Below are 17,763 nucleotides of genomic sequence, written 5' to 3' on the forward strand. Positions count from 1 at the left end.
ACACAGAAGCATACAGAGGCACACGCAGCCACACACAGGCACATGCAGGCACACATAGGAACACACACAGAGGCGCACACAGACACACAGAGACACACACAGAGACACACACAGAGACACACATAGACACACACAGAGGCACATACAGCCACACACAGGCACATGCAGGCACACACAGACACACACACAGACAGACACAGACACACAGAGGTACACACAGACACACACACAGACACACACACAGACAGACACAGGCACACGCAGGCACACATAGACACACACAGGCACACACAGACACACACAGAGACACATACAGCCACACACAGGCACATGCAGGCACACACAGACACACACACAGACACACACAGAGCCACACACACAGGCACACACACAGGCACACACAGCCACACAATCTAATTCTAGGATCTCAAGGATCTGACACATCACAGAGACTGGATCACTCAGTCACAATCAAAACAGTCAATGCTGGGATGGCATGCCTTAGTTCTTAGGCATCTGGATCCTTCTAGATCTGATAATCAAACAAAATGTAAGTGAGAGTGAGCCACCAAGAGAATGGATAAAACACAAAACAAGGAGTGATGTGTCACTGCATCTTTATAAAAATATAACGGCAAAATGAGTTGTTGGTACTAGCAATCAGGCAGAGAGTGGTTAGCACAGACTGGCTAAGACGAGGATGGCAAAGGTCACATGGCCGTTTTCTGTACAGATTCATCAAGTTGCATTCTCATGCTACGTATGTTGTTTCTAATATGTGTTTATTATGGTCCAGTGAGCTATTCTGATGTAAGGTGGCAGACGCGAGGGAACAATCCTACCACACTTTAGCAATCTGAGTCCTGATTAGGAATGGGATGACGCTAACAAATACTTTATAAGGGATGCTAAAGACTAAAGGGGTTCGTGGGAGGCAGCAGCGATTGTAAGGAACAGGGCTGCGACGGCTGCTGCTCAGCAGATTAGAGCACATCCTGCCAAACCTGAGGATCCCAGAACACACATAACAGAAAGAAAACCAACTCTGGCCTTCACACCCAACCATGGGATCCACGCAACACCAATCATCAATCAAGCAATAATGTTTTATATAATTACATAGCATATAATTATTAAATATAAAAATACATGAAGTGCTTTTTTAAGGGAGCTAGATCCTCCAACAGCGTTTAGAACAGGTTTTAATGGATGATGCTCCTGCTATGATCCAAACTTCCCTGTTTTTCCTCCACTTCTTTGTCTTCTTGACTTTATCGACCAGTGAATTTATAAAGACCAAATAATCCAGCTGACATTAATTGACTGAGTATGTTAATGGCACTCTAAAAGAAAAACGCTTTTTGGTTTTTAAAATCACTTGTTAAAATAGTTGAGGTCGCCCTGGCTCAATGGTATAAAACTTGCCTGGCCTGTAGCATACTTTTTTATTTTTTTTTATTTTATTTTATTTTTGGTCTTTCAAGACAGGGTTTCTCTGTGTTTTCTCTGGCTGTCCTGCAATTCACTCTGTAGACCAGGCTGGCCTCAAACTCAGAAATGTGCTCGCCTCTGCCTCTCAAGTGCTGGGATTAAAGGAGTGTGCCACCACTGCCCGAGAAATCGGGTTGTTATTCATCCTCCAGCCAACATGGAAGCAAATGATCTTACAAATGCTTCAGTACGATACCAGGGAGACCTGGTTGGTGAGCAACCCCAGGGCCTGGGACATACACAGAACTTCACCACTTTGAAACCCCCACCCCCTGTCCTTTTTTTTAATTTTGTGTTTCTGTGTATGTAAATGTGTCACCTATGTGGAAGTCAGAGGACAATTTGTGAAAGTCAGTTCAGTTCTCTCTTTGCATGTGGGTTCCTGGGATTGAATTTAGGTCCTTGAATTAGCAGCAAGTATCTTTACCCGCTGGGCCATCTCAATGGTCCCATTCTTTCTAATATCATGAATTTTATTGGCTCCTAAGCAATGCATATGACGATATTATTTATAAGAATAACTTACACGTGTAGCCCTCATCTGCTCCTCCCATGCACTGTCCAACCCATTTCCCTCCGTTCAGAGCCCGTATAGAGTTGGTGCTGCCAGAGGGCACTATGGTGCTCACTCAAGCTCCAGGGCAGCTGGTGGGCGGGCTCTGACCTGCAGCCCCTCTGCATCCAAGGAGCCTGCCAGAACCACAACAGGACGCAGGTGGAGAGTACAGGCCATCACCCGTCACCATGGTGACCTCACAGCCTGCAGCTGCTCCGCCATCACAAAGGTGTCTAAATGGCTTCCAAGGAAGGGTTGTGTGCAGTGGGTAGCTCCAGCTGAGTCCAAGTCTAGGGAAGTCCTGGCCACTGACTTAGCAAAGCCAATTGCTTCTTTTGGGGCATCCAGCAGAAGTCAGGGCTCTCTAGAGAGCAAGGCTTTACCGGGATGCCTGAGACATATCTCCTGACACCAATGTGCTTGGCTTCCCTGGAAAGACTTGGTGCCTGGGAGAAAGCCCACAGTCAGAACCTGTCTTTTCTTTCCTGATAACTGAATTATGTGGAATCTTAGGTTTAGCTCAAAACTTGATCTCCTTATCCACCTGGCATCAACCCCATTTTGTAGCTGTTCCTATCAGGAGGCCTTCCAAAGCCCTCCAAATACAAACCCAGAAGAGGCATCTGCCCTTGAACCTAGCAATGTCTAGAAGTCCCTCCCCATCAATGTCTATGGTAACTCTGTCCTGCCCCTCCAGCCCTTTGCTACAAACTGCAGGGCCAGTATCTCACCTGGCACCTGGCACACACAAAGCCCAGCCAGGGCCTGCACCCAAGAGAGCTCAACAGCTGGCAAGCCTCTCAGTTAGGCTTCGGAGAGGAGAGGAGGCCAGTGTGGGCAGGGGAGGGGGCGTCCTGATGGGACATCTCCAGCAAGACATCTGCTTCCCTGGCCAGGAGATCTGAAGGGCGGATGCAGGAGATGGGGGTTGGGTGACAAAGGGCAGCTTTGCCAAGCCCCACACTGCTCCCACTCTTTGGAGGTGGCTGCAGCCTGTCCCCTTTCAATGCCTGTCTCCTCTCCCCTCCCCCTTGTCAGCTGGCGTCTCAGCAAAGAGAAGTGTCACAAGAAAACAAAGCTGTCGGCTGGCAGCTGTCCCAGCCAGGCCTCTACTCCCCCTATGAAGCCCACTGAGCACCAAAGACCCTTCCCAATGTGCTGAACCCGCCCCAGGCAGCCCCTGGGACCTGGCCAGGTCAGTATAGGACACCTCTTTGCTTCCATGGTCTAGTCTGACACCCTGGCAGGTGCCAGGACTGATGGACTCAGGCCTTGTAGGCCAAGCAGCTGCCCCAGGAAATGGAGGGACTGAAGCAGAGGGAACCTATGCTAAATCCTCACTAAATCATGAATCTGGAGCCTGATTGGCAAGCCCAGAGAAAACAGCCCACACACACACACACACACACACACACACACACACACCCCTACCTGCTGGACACTGGAATTCCAGCTCCTGTAAACTGAAGGAATTGGTATTTGGGAGTAAGCACTTATTTCAAGGACCTAACGGTGTTTCTACCAGTTTGATTAGAAGCCTGTACTCTCTGATTAGTGCATCATGGACTTAAAAGTAGACAAACCGCTCTGCCCTCTCCAGTTTATAAACTGACAGAAGGCTGCAGCCCTTAGGCAGCTTGCAATATTTTCATCCACATCCGCTGCTGCCTGTTGTCAAGATGGGAAAGCAACCTTTCCTATCCTGAGAGACAGGATTGAAAGTGGCCTCCCAGCTCAGTCACAGAAGTGACTAGTAAGCAGGGGCACCCACGTGTTCCAGAAAGTACGGTCGGTCCTGCTGCCATAAGCAGCCCTCGGATGCCCCTTTTTAGATGTTCCCGACAGAGTACAATAGCGTTAGCAACAACCCTGGTTCTGCTGCTCCATGCCGGCAGCCTGGCGCTGTCTCCTGTCTGCCCACTGACTTCCTGGCTCTGATCTTCCTTCCCACACTCCTGGTGACTGAGAACTTGTCATACTCATAGACATCAGGCTTGTCTTCAAGGCAACCAAAGCTCAGCCTCCCCTAAATCTGCCACCCCAGGGTCCTCGGCCACTTGCAGCACACTGTGGCCAGTGATTCCCAGCGTAGCTGCCAATTCTGTGTATCTTACAGTTTTCGCTTGCTATAGTGCAGGTCCCAGGGAATACAGACGATTCAGGCCAGATGGGGACTGTGTGTTTCAAAAGCTAGCACTGGCTTAGACACACAAAATGATGGCTAGTCTGGCTGGAGAGATGTCTCCATAGTTAAGAACACTTGTTGCTTTTGCTAAGGACCCCCAGCCCAGTTCCCAGAACCCATGTCACACAGTTCACAGCTTTCTGTAAATCCTATACTGCCTTTTGGCCTCCTTGGAATACCTGCGCTCATGTATACATACCCACACCCGCAATACACATAATTAAAAGTAAAGAATAAATCTCAAAATAACAGATGAGTAGTGACAGCTATTCCCTTACTAAACCTGAACCTCCTGCCCCCATTGAATCCCCTTCCTGGGGTTCACATCTCCATCGCTTTGGTAACACCCTGTTCTGTCTTCATCCAGTTACTCCCTCTTCCTGTAGTTCCTCAAAATGGCAGCAGAGACAGTATCCTGATCACAGTTTCCTAGGACAGGCAGCACTGGCGAAGTGTTTGCAAGGTAAATTGAGTCCCCTGGATCTGCCTCTGGTTCTCAGCTCAGCTATGAACCTCCAGGCTCCTAAGTCATGGCCTAACATGAGCTCACCCTGTCTCCTGGACTCTAAACCTTCTCATCATCTGCACCAAAACAAAAGCGGGGTCCTGCTTTTACACAATGAGAAACAGAGAGGACACTTAGCCAAATACACTGAGTGGGACTATTCTCCCAGTGGTTTCAGAGCAGAATCTGTAATGGGCTCAAAGGAAAAAGGGAGTCTCTTGTGCATTACTCCCTTGGTAGCTTTTGCTGGTTTTGCACCCCAAGACTCAGGAAGACAAGGAAACGACAGTATAGATAGCAGAGACCCAGCATTGCTGTGGGGACAAAAAAACCCAAACCCAAGAAGTCTAGGTGACTGCCATGGTGCCCCCAGGAATGCCACTTATAGCCTGTGAGCCTCTAATTCCCCAAAGGACAATATATCCCTGCCCCATGAAGGGGGCTGAAGAGTGAGCAGGTAAGAACCTTATCACTTTAGCAAACCGAGCCTGTGGCATAGTGGCTGTTCACCTCTGAGGTGACCAGATAGAAAGAAGCTTGAAACAAAGGAAAAGGAAGTGACATTGGCCTGCCTCCCTTCCAGCTGCACCCTTCCTGTGTACCTCCTGTGGGCTGAACTGTGTGCTGTTCCCCTATCCATGTGAAACTCATACTTTGAAATTCTAACTCCCAGGACTTCAGAACGTGACTATATTTTGGAGACAGGGCCTTCAAAGGGGTGATTAAATTAAAATGAGTAATGAGGGAGTGTCTGTCCACTGTGACCTGCATGGTTACAAGAGATGAGACCACAGACTGAGTCAGAGGGGAGGACCACATGAAGACACAGGGAGGCCTTGGGGGAAATCAACTCTATAAGCACCTTGACCTTTACTTTCAGCCCCTGGAACTGTGAGAAAGTGAATGTGTGTGGCTCAAATCACCTAGGCTTTGATACGGCCCTCCAGCCTTCTCTATCCAGCTTTGCCTTAGCCAGAGCTCAGCTACTGACTCATCCTACAAGTTTTCAGAAACTGCTCAAGAAGCAAGTTCTCAAAGCTAGGCCCAGTCTTCCCACCAGGGCTTGCCCAAGGTGTCAGTGTCCATTCTAGAGGCCCATCCAAAGGAGCAACTTCCACCACCGCTGACTCCTGAGCTCCCTCAGAGATGCTGAGTCCAAGAACCTTGGCTCTCAGCACCTTGGGGACCAGAGCACAGCTCCATTCAGGGATGGAGAAATGGCTTGCCATGGTGAAGGGTGTCCCTACACTTCAGTCAGACGTAGGTGAGGATGATGGGTTATAAGTATAGCTGCTCAGAGGGCACGGTTAAAACAGAAATGCCCAGCGTGTCCTGAGAACTGTCTCATGATGTGGGATGAACCCTTGCTTCAGATTCCCTCTGCTTAAGGAAACCCATTGAAAAATGACCCCAGCTTAAATCACACATAGCCACAGGATAGTGAGGCTGGAAGGCAACATGGGGTCCTGCAGCTGAAGCCTCTCTATGTACCTGTAAGGACAGAGCAGTGTAACTCAGTGTCTTGGTTTGCTTCACTGCTGCTGATAAACACCATGACCAAAAGCAAGTGGTGGGTCGGGGAGGAGCTTACCTGGTTTGCAGGTAACATCCATCACTGAGGAAATCCAGGGCAGGAACCCAAGGAGGAACCTGGAGGCAGAAACTGAAACAGAGGCTGTTGGGATAGCTTACTGGCTTGCTTTCCCTGGCTTGCTCAGCTTGCTTTCATATAGAACCCAGGATCACAGGCCTAAAGATGGCACCACCTACAGAGCTGTGGGCCCTTCCATGTCATAATCAATCCAGAAAATGGCCCACAGATGTGACCACCGGTCAATCTAATGGAGGCAATTCCTCAGCTTAGTTTTTCTTCTTCGCAGGTGGTACTAGTTTATGTCAAGCTGACAAAAAGTAACCAGCTCACCCTGCATTGCCTACACCTAGTCGGACGGAGCTGGTCCAGGCCTGGGCTTCCCCTAGTCTGTGCTCCCTTCCTGCTTTCCGCATCTATCTCTTACATCCAGTTTCTGAATATGATTGACAGAGAAGGCAATGAGACCTGACAGGCCTTGCTGAACAACTGCCTGCCCAGCCTTTGTAGCCTCCCCCGATTAGTCCTGGCATATCCCTCTCCCCTCTCTGTTAACCGTACTCGAGTCCCACACACTAGAAAGGTGAAGGTAGAGCTCCCAGGCCTGTTCTGCTCCACAGCCATCATCTGGACATGAGAAGTCTATACCGAGGGGCTTGCTGAGAGACTCGGGTGTGGAGGGGTCAGCATCTCATTTGGCCACAGCTGGTCTAGTGAGGCATTTTTGTACCCCATTCCACACTGCCTGACTTTCTGGCTTTGCAGACCCTCTGAGTGGTACCAGCATGCTGATAATACTGTCTGGGGTGTCCATGGCCAGAACAACACTGACAGAGGAGGAGATGCCCCTGTCCTAACCTCTGATTTCCTTTGTCTCTACTCACTTGAGACAAAGTCATTTCCCACTATCATGGTGATGGGCATTCTGTCCCACATCCTGACGTCCTGAGGTCCTTGGCCTATTTATCTTTGCTACTGTATCTGAAGCCAGGTATCCTTCGGAATCCCCAGTGGGCAGCATGGAAGCATCAGCAGCTATGGTAAGGGGTCCTGCACCCACTGCATCCCTGAACAGGAATCCTCTCACTCCTCTATGTGGCCTCTGTAACTTCTCCTTCAACAAACCTCCTACTCTCACCTCTCTTGCCCGATGAGAACATTCCGGAGTCTTTCTACAACATGAGGGGTATTGTGAGGCTTCATCCATACATCCATTTGCCCAACAAGTACTTTTTAAATATGAGATATATGTCAGGCATGGTAGACAAGGCAGCCAATTAACAACTCAGACTAAATATCTCTACCTATGAGGAGTTTTGTCCTAGGTGGAGGGACTGAATGTATATTTGAACACAAAGTACATTACTGAGAGTGCCAGCGAGAAAAAAAAACACAGAGCCAGAAGGATGGAGAGACAAGGATGGTGTAAGTCTCAAATAAAAGTGCCAGGGTGGGGGTGCCTTTCTGGAAACTGCTTTTGAGTAAAAACTTGGCAGAGCAAGAACACAGCAGGTTGGCTCTCTGGAAAAGGGCTGGCAGACTAGACAGAGAGGACAGGAGGGGCGACGGTCCTTCCACAAAAGCAGAGTGGAGAATGGAGACAGCAGGAGATGAGGGGAAGGCCAGGCGTGAGGTGTGTGGATGAGGCGGGGCTGGAGGGATAGTAGAGGCGCACAAAGTCAGTCTCCTCACTGAACTGCTGCTGTGTGGCCCATAGATGACAGCAAGCAGCAGGAGGGACCGGGAACCCACCATGAGACTGTGACCATCCTGGGAAGGCTGGGTAGGGCTGGCCACAGCACAGAAGGTGGTGAGCTGTGGTGAAAATGCATTTTAAGAATAGTGACGATATCAGTGTTAACCGGCTGGAGGTGGGGCTGTCTGCTCCACTCCTGTCCCCTTATCTGTCCCCTTACACTCATGTCCAGACACAGGTCTCACATTCCCACGCTCCCCCAGACTTTTACCCTCTCCCTCCCACAGCCTCCTTCCCTGTCCGACTCTGAGGCTTCCCAGCAAGGTGACCTTCAGAAGTCGCTTCATCCTATCTAACATCTTTTTCACCGTTAAATAGGAAGTCGCATTTACCCTCGAGGACTATGAAAGGGAACCTCTCAGATCATCGCTGGCTAATCAGACCTGCTCTTCTCATATCTGCACACCCCATTCACTGGATGCTGGCCACCATGACACCTCAGCACATGCTGGTCTGGCTAGGTGCTGGGCTATCATAGGATTCAGGACCTACCCTCCTCCCGGGGCTTTGGTGGGTAAGACACCAGAGTCTGGCTCAGTCGGCATCCAGACCCCAAGGCACCATGGAAACAGGCAGCAGGAGACTGCCTTGGCCACAGGCCTTCTGTTATCCACAGCGAGTCCTTCCCAGCAGGCCTCCCTTACTGTAGCTCCCCATGCCTGGAGAGTTCTCCACACTATTTTTGTTCTAGACCCTCCCATCCTCTGTCTCCAAAGCCGCTTCCCAGGGAACAGGGTCTCTTCCCACCTGTGCCTGTGAACTGTATGGTTAGACCCCTCCAGATTCAATCACTCCTGGGCCATGTGGCCTTTAGCGAGTTACTGTAGCTCTCTGTACCTACAAGTTCTTCCATGAACTCTCTGGAAGCAGCCGATGTGGGAAGAAGTGAAACTGTCAATTTGAAGCACCTCCCGACTCTGCTGCCACTCCCCCCATCCCCACCCCCTACCTATACCACACACTTCCACCCCTCATTCCCAACCGCCCTGGCCACCCTCTGCCCCCAGCCATGTTCAGACTTGACATGTCACCAAGCCATGCGACATTGTTCCCACTCCCCTTACAAGACCAGGACCAAAACGAGAAGCATTCCTGTTTTCTTTATGACTAAACTGGCAAATAAGCCTGAGTCCTCTAACTCTGCTCAGGGTTCCAGGCTTTAAAGAGCACACCTACTTTTAGGGTACTCAGTGCCTTCCCCCAGAAAATGTGAAGTGGGCAGCTTTCAGGAGCACCATGCATTACAGCCAGGGTCTAGCTAAAGATCATGGTTGTGGGCTTCTGTGTCAAGGTTTAAACCTGAAACGCTGCCCCCCCAAGTCCCCACCTCACACCACCCCCAGGCTCTCACTTTGAACACTTGGGCCTCAGCTGTTCAGTACTAGAACTTTTAAAAAGTAGGGCCTGGGAGTTGGCCTTTCAGATTATATCCCTGCAAGCAAATTCTACTTTGTGGTTGGCTGGCACAGAACAGCCTCTACTTCATGTTCCCAACGCCACAGAGTGGGTGACTCTGCCAAGCATTCCCTCCATAATGCACTGAAACTCTCTAAATTACAAGTCCAGATAAATCTCTCCTTCCGTAAGCCATTTCCAACAGGAAGTTTAGTCACAGTGATGTAATGAACACAGTTTATAGCGAACTCTGCCCAAGTGTTTGTAGATACCGAGGGCTGTACATCCTCCTCCCCACTGAGCCTGTCTCCAACCTCCAAAGGCCTGGTTCTCCCTTCCCACGGGCCGTGTGCACTGCCAGCAGCAAATATGGCGACTGTTCTTCGTATGGGCTGGGTGTTTACAGGACTCTGAGCCAAGGGGCTGTCTCGGGGATACCTGGGTAGGAGCCAGGAGATAGGACAGACAATAGGGACATGCTCTGGGGCCAGTTTCCTTTCTGAAAAGATCTTCATGTCCACACTAATTGCAATTTCAGATCTGCCTGATTCAGACTCAGCCTTATTTGTCAAGTCTTCTGGCAAGTTGCTCCTGGCCTGTTTCCGCCACCTTTTTCTTGGCCAGACATGGCCAGTCCTAATTTAACTGAGAAAAAAAAAAACACAGCTCTCCAGATTATTCTGGTGCTTTATGTGAGGTTATTACGGCATTTGGGACAAATCCCAAACAGGATTCAGTGCTGCAGATGCTAACCTGGACTAGCTTCTCCTCCATTCCTGTCGGCTGCTACGATTTGGATCATAATCGCTTCGTGTTGACAGCGGCTGACAGCAGCACTGGGAGATACCGGAATCTTTAGGTGTGGGGCTTCGGAATAGTTTATCTTCCGTGTTGTTAATGTGACAAGATTACACATGACTTGAGAGATTGGTGAGGCGCACCTAACTGGTGGGAGAGCGCCCATCCTGTACCTAACTGGTGAGAGAGCGCCCATCCTGCACCTAACTGGTGGGAGAATGCCCATCCTGCCAGGCACTGCTGTCTACCCTCAGTTTCCCTGACATAAATACTTTGTTCTGATAGACTGAACTCTCTGAAACTGTGGGGTAAAGGAAATCTTTCCTACCATAAGTTGTTCTGTCTGATATTTGGTCTAAATGATGACAAAGTAACTAAACAGGCCCACTAAAAGGAAGTTAAGTCACTGGAGATGGGCCCTTAAAAGGGATACTGGCACCCTACCTTCCTCTCTCTCTCCTTCCAAGTGATTCCTGCCATAACATTCTGCCTCACCAAAGCCCCAGAGCATTGAAGCCAAGGTACCACAGCCTGAAACCCTGAGCCCAGATAGAGCTCCCCTCTGGTTTCATCTTCTTGGGCATTTTGTCACATCAGCAGAAGCACACACAGTCACTACAAATGAATCCCAATTCTCTCAGACTTTCCCAGGATATTCCACAAAGCACATATGTCCAGAACCAGGCTGAATCTTCTAAGTGGGCAGACACTGAGGAAAACGGAGGCCTCTCTCAGAGTCTGCCCTACACTTCAGATTGTACAGGCAGGAACTTTGTGACTGCAACTCCCAGGGGAAACCAGGAACCACAATTTTTGTGAACACAAATATTTGTGAGAACGAATTGTTTTTCAAGGATAGAAATAAAGGTGGTTCTGTTTGGTGAAAGTTTCACAGCCTAGCCTGAAAGAGACACCTTTGCTGGCATTCCTGTCCCTTCATAGACAATCCTTCAAGACTGCAAAATAGATACATTTCAAATAGATCCACTTTCTGCTTGGTGAAATTTGTAGTTGTCCTGCCTGATCATTAAAGATTGGCAAGGAAGGATAAGGAGAACAATCGTGGAATCCAAAGACAGCTACTAAGACTGGAGGCAGTCCTATGTAGGGATAGAGGACTTTAGGAGAGAGGATTTAACTTCTGCATGCACAAGGGGTGAATTTGTACTGTCAGCCTCATTTTCTACACTGTAGAATCTACATACCAGAAGGTAAATGCCGGGGAGCGGGGGCAGGGCGGGGGGCTGGGACAGGACCGGCAGCAGCAGGGTTGTATAGTCAGGAATAGTCCTGGGAGGGCAGGAAGCTCATAAATAAAGACCAAAGGAAAGCTAGAGGGAAAGGTAGCACTTATCGCTTGCTTTGAGCCCTGGGTCCCGCTTGAGGATGCAGGAGCAGGGTAAAAGGGTCTCCCGTAGAGAACTTAGCGGCACGCCCCTGGGAGTCTCGGGCTTTCTCAGACAGTCCAGGGTGGGGCAGTGGGTGGTGGGTGGGCAGTGGGTGGTGGGTGGGCAGTGGGTGGTGGGTGGGGCAGTGGGTGGTGGGCGGGGCCCCACGCGGCTGCGGAAGGGCGGCCCCGCGGCTCCCAGACTGAGCACTAGATCCTGGTGTAGCAGGTGCGCCTGCGTAGCTATCCAGGTGGGTGGTGACTGGTCCTCGTCCAGGTTAGGGTGTCTCTTACTCAGCCATGACAGGTCCGAGTGCGCTGCAGACTTACAGACAGGACGCAGGGATCGCCCCTCCCTCCCGGGCCTCTTCCTGGGTAGCCCGCGGTGAAGCTTGGTCGTAACCACACTGCACACCAGCCGTAGCTGAAGCTCGCAGCTGGGGCGGGCCATCCGGCCACTCACTGATTGGCGAGATCTGGCTCCTCCCACCAAGCTGCTCCTCCTCCCAGTTGTCTCCATTGGCCGCCCACCCCGGCGCTCCACGAGGCCACCAATCCTCTTCGCATCACCTTACAAAGGGTGCAGAGACGCCTCGTGGCCAAAGCTGTGCTCTGCTAGAGAAACCAGTCTTAATTGAGATTAATCAAGCTGCAGCCAGAGAGGCCAAAAGTGCCAGCATTACTTAACCACGAGGTCGAGGAAGCATTGGGAGTGCCAGAGCTCCAATAACCAGCCCTGACCAGTCCAGTGACAACGAACCGTCAAACTGGCTTATCCCCAAGTCTGGCCTCTAATTAGAAGAACCAAACTTTTAATACCAACTCTTGGAAGCAAAGGTAGGCTGGTCTACAAAGAGAGTCCAAAGACAGCCAGGGATACACAGAGAAGTCCTGTCTTGAAAAACCATATGTATGATCCAACTCCAGATTTCTAAAACAGGACTGTGTGGCATTCCGGCCTGATGGGAGCTGAACTATTTATTTATCTCTGCAGGGAGAGAAATCACTGTCTCATTCCCCTTTGCCAAAGAGGGAAAATCAATAGGTTTTTAATCTGCAAGGGAGATGAATTTTTCATCCAAGCCAAGGAGATGGGGCTGAGAATTGATGGGACTGTCATGTAATCCAACCCCTAGGCTTTACGGGTGAGTAGGGGGCTCAAAGATGTGAAAACACTTGTGCAAGGCCACCCAGCTGTCGAATGCCCGGAGGAAGGGCCTGTGAGATCGCTCAGGCAGTAAGACACTTGCTCTGCAACCAGTGGGCTTTGACTCTGAAGGATTTGCCACAGGTTTCATCAAGTTTCAGAGCCTCTAGGAGCAAGCTTTCGGTTGGCTGCATCCTGACTTGTGTCCAGATTCTCTTATTTTCCAAATGACACAGAATCTGCCAGGTCTGTAAAACCTGGCAACCACTCAGAAACAAATTTCTGCATTTCACCGAGCCTAGGCAATTCCCTGTGCTTGCTTCTCAGGCAGCCTCCTCTAACCCAGCACCAAGCTTGTATAGAATCACCATGCCCTCCTCAAATGCTGTAGGCATTTGCCACTTTCACAAAAAGTACTTGCCCACAGGACTCTGCTGGTTTGATGAGACAGTATCCAGAACAACCTGGATGAACCTACCTGGAAAGTTCACGCACGCCAGCTCATCTGTACACACGTGGTACAGACGAGGTTTCTCAATACTAGTGCTTAATATTAACAGCCCACCAACAAATAGGACTTTGATTACCCCTCTCCGCCTTGGAATGAGGGTGGCTCAGAGTCTCTCATCTGTAATAATTGGCAATGACTATTTGCATAACCACCTGTGATCCAGGGACCTGAAACACCTTTAAATGCTGTAACTTTCTCATTGCCAGAGATGGTTTCCCAGCCCTCTCCCCACTTAAGGCCCAGCCTTTATCTGGGGAGGTTTCTGGGATTGGTATAGCCAAGAAACTTATAAGAGGCCACATGTTCATAGGTGTGGCAGCAACTGAGATAAAATGGATCTTGTGCATATTCCTGGGAGTCCTCCGGCCTAGACCAGAACTGAGTTCCACTCCCTAGGGAGTCACAGCTGTCGTCTCTAGTCCACTGGGCTAGTCAGCTTAAATTTATGTCACTCCTGATGAGGAAAGAAAGAAAGAGAAGCAGTCGAATGCATTTCAGTCTTCCCCCAATTCGTCAGAGTTCAGAATCTTTCCCCACTATGTTCCAAGACAGTGCACTCCATCAGTGGCTGGCGCCTTCACTTCATCAATACTCCACGCACCCCCTGGTGCTGGCCCTAGCAGGAGGCTGGACAGTAAGAGCACTCACTGTTTTCCATGGAGTCCGAGAGCTACAGCCAGAGATCCCAGAGCAGGAACAGGGTGAAGCCTTCAGCAAAGTGCAGAGTTCAGAAATGATGAGAAAGGCCTTTGCAGAAAGGCAAACCAGACCTCACAGCCTCTTGTAATTCGATGTAAGGATGGACTCCGTTCTCTGATGATGTTCTCTGACTCCGTTGCCTTGGTCCCAGCTAGGAAGAAGCTGATGTTCACGGATAACGACTGTTGTGTGGTCAGCGGTCACAGCATTGCTATGCGTCTGGGGTCGCTCAAAGATTCACCAGTCTGCCCATTGATAGATTTTAACAAAGAAGAGGCTTTTATTCATATGTTGGCTCCTGGTCTACACAGGGACTGGGGATTCCTGGATGCAGCACCCAGCCTGACCTCAAGGGCTTTTAAAAACAAAGAACACAAAGTTACACACTGTCTTCCAGCAGAGACTGTCTCCTGCAGAGCAAGCTTTTGTTTGTGGGAGCAGAAAGTGGTTTGATTAAACCTGTAAGAGACCACCTGTTAACCCTCAGCAGCCCTTAATATTTGAAAGTTTATTTTTGTTTTATAGTTATCTTCCACATAGTAATCTGAAACTTTTCAATATAAAGTTACCCATCCACATAATGTTAGCCATGGCATTCTCTCCTTGAGTTGTGTGTTGGCTAGTCTTATGTGAACTTGACATCCAACTAAGTTATCTAAAAGGAGGGAACCTCAATTGAGAAAATGTCTCCGTAAGACCCAGCTATAAGGCATTTTCTTAATTAGTGATTAATGGGGGAGGATCCAGCCCATTGTGGGTGTTTCCACCCCTGGGCTGGTGGTTCTTTAAGAAAGCAAACTGTGTAAGCCAGGGGAAGCAAGCCAGTAGGAAGTACCCCTCCATACTTCTGCATCAGCTCCTGCCTGCAGGTTCCTGCCCTGTTTCAGTTCCTGCCAGGACTTCCTTTAATGATGAACAGTGCTGCGGAAGGTGTAAGCTGGACAAACCCTTTCCTCCCCAGCTTGCTTTTCAGTCATGGTATTTCGTTGTAGCAGTAGAAACTCTGACTAAGACACGTTGTCTTAGTCAAACCCTTTGTCCAGGGTCAAACCCTTAACTCTGTGGTGGGTGCCTATTCATATTGGGACTTCATTACCATGGGTTTAATCGCTCTCAATCAGGAATGTCCGGTCAAGGCATTAACGATGCAAGGGCAAACCATAATCAGCGGGAGAAGGAGAGCGAAGAGCCCTGCAATGACTGATAGCAGTTACTAGCCAGGAGGAACCTTAGAAGGAGAATGGGAACCAGTCAGAGTTTCTTGTTTTTGTTTTCATTTAGGGCCTAAATGGCCTAAATCTGCCAGTTTTTTTTTTTTCCAGAGCATACCCAAAGTATCTCTAAAAGTTACCGAATGGCTCACATAGAAACAACTTTCCACTAACGCTATACAGTAACTTCCTTGCATAGAGCAGATCAAGAGCTTTCCTAACGCATTCATCTGTCCTTCTAGCTCAGCAGTAGAGTCTTTTCTAATATAAACATACCCTGGGTTATTTGGCATCCTGGGTTTTTTAAGTTAATGCCAGCCATTACTGTACTTGGTGCAGAGAGTAGCTCCTACTGTTCCTAATCCTAAGCTTATTATGATGGGTATGAGAATGTAAATTGGATATTTTCCCCTAAGCATGGAGGCTGGAAGGTCCTGTGTCCATGCATACATGTATTTTCTCCCTATAGGACCATGATAAAAGTATGTCTGCCCAGTTGCACCTCAACTGACTCCCCAGGTATTCTGACATATCCAGGATCACAGATGAGACCCCCAAGCCCCTCCCCAATACCCAGTGTAACTGGGACCCCTGGAGCCCCAGTGGGGACCCTGCCTAGCCAGGAGCAGAGCCTCTGCTCTAGATCCAAACCCACACAGCCCACACCCCAGGTGCAGCTCAACCCCCCCACACACACACCAGGGGTTCTGACACATCCAGAATCACAGGCTCACAGGCTCTCAGGCTCACAGGAGGGATAGGCTCCAGTCAGAGACAGCCCGAGGCCAGTTAACACCAGAGATAACCAAATGGCCAGAGGCACCCAGCTCTCCCACCACAGCAAGCCCTGGATACCCAAAATTCAGATCTAAATTCTCATTTCATGAAGATGATAGAGGACTTAAAGAAGGACATAAATAACTTCCTTAAAGAAACACAGGAGAACACAAGTAAACAAATAGAAGCCCTTAATGAGGAAACACATAAATCCCTTAAAGCAATGCAGAACACAACCAAACAGGTGAAGGAATTGAACAAAACCATCCAGGATCTAAAAATGGAAATAGAAACATTAAAGAAAACACAAAGGGAGACAACCCTGGAGATGGAAAACCTAGGAAAGAGAACAAGAGTCATAGACGAAAGCATCACCAACAGAATACACGAGATAGAAGAGAGAATCTCAGGCATAGAGGATACCATAGAAAACATTGTCAAAACAGTCAAAGAAACTACAAAGTGAAAAAAGCTCCTAACCCGAAACATCCAGGAAATCCAGGACACAATGAAAAGACCAAACCTAAGAATAAAAGGTATAGAAGAGAACAAAAACTCCCAACTCAAAGTGCCAGTAAACATCTGCAACAAAATCATACAAGAAAACTTCTCTAACCTAAAGAAAGAAACGCCCATAAACATACAAGAAATTTACAGAACACCAAGCAGATGGGGCCAGAAAAGAAATTCCTCCTGTCACATAATAACTAACACCAAATGCACAGAACCAAGAAAGAATATTGAAACTGGTAAGGGAAAAATGTCAAGTAACATATAAAGGCAGAACTATCAGAGTTACACCAGACTTCTCAACAGAAACCCTAAAAGCCAGAAGATCTTGGGCAGATGTCATACAGACCTTAAGAGAACACAAATGCCAGTCCAGACTACTATACCCAGCAAAACTTGTAATTACCATAGATGGAGAAACTAAGGTATTCCAAGACAAAACAAAATTTAAATGATATCTTTCCACTAATCCAGCCCTACAAAGTATAATAGAAGGAAAAGTCCAACACAAGGTGGGAAACTACACCCAAGAAAAAGCAAGAAATTAATCTTTTCACAACAAACTCAAAAGAAGAGAAAAACATAAACATAATTCCACCTCTAACAACAGAAGTAACACGAAGCAACAATCATTGGTCCCTAACATCTCTCAATATCAGTGGATTCAATTCTTCAATAAAAAGACATAGACTAGCAGACTGGATACGTAAAAAGGACCTACCATTTTACTACATACAGGAAACATATTTCAGTGACAAAAACAGACACTACCTCAAAGTAAAAGGCTGGTAAAAAAAATTTCCAAGCAAATGCTCCCAAGAAACAAGCTGGAGTAGCCATTCTAATATCCAACAAAATAGACTTTCAAACAAAAGTTATCATAAAAAGATGGGGAGGGACACTACATACTCACCAAAGGAAAAGTCCACCAAGGTGAACTCTCGATTCTGAACATCTATGACCCAAATGCAAGGGCACCCATGTTGGGAGCCGACTCCTAGCAGAAAGCAGCTATCATCTTTGTAGCCATCTCAGGCCATATACCCTGACAAGAGACTTGTTTTCAACAGCCCACAATAGCTGAGCACACTCTGATAAACATCTTGTTTTTCTCACATATCTTGTTTTGCTGCTTAGTGCCCCCAGCTGCAAGGCGCACGTAGTATCCACGCTGCAAGCCACGTGGCATAGTGCCTTCAGTTGTGTTCCCATGCTTGACCATGAGGGCAAGGCATGTGGTAAAG

This window comes from Grammomys surdaster, unplaced genomic scaffold (genome assembly GCF_004785775.1).
Source record: "Grammomys surdaster isolate TR1022 unplaced genomic scaffold, NIH_TR_1.0 328, whole genome shotgun sequence".
In the NCBI taxonomy this organism is placed as follows: domain Eukaryota; kingdom Metazoa; phylum Chordata; class Mammalia; order Rodentia; family Muridae; genus Grammomys; species Grammomys surdaster.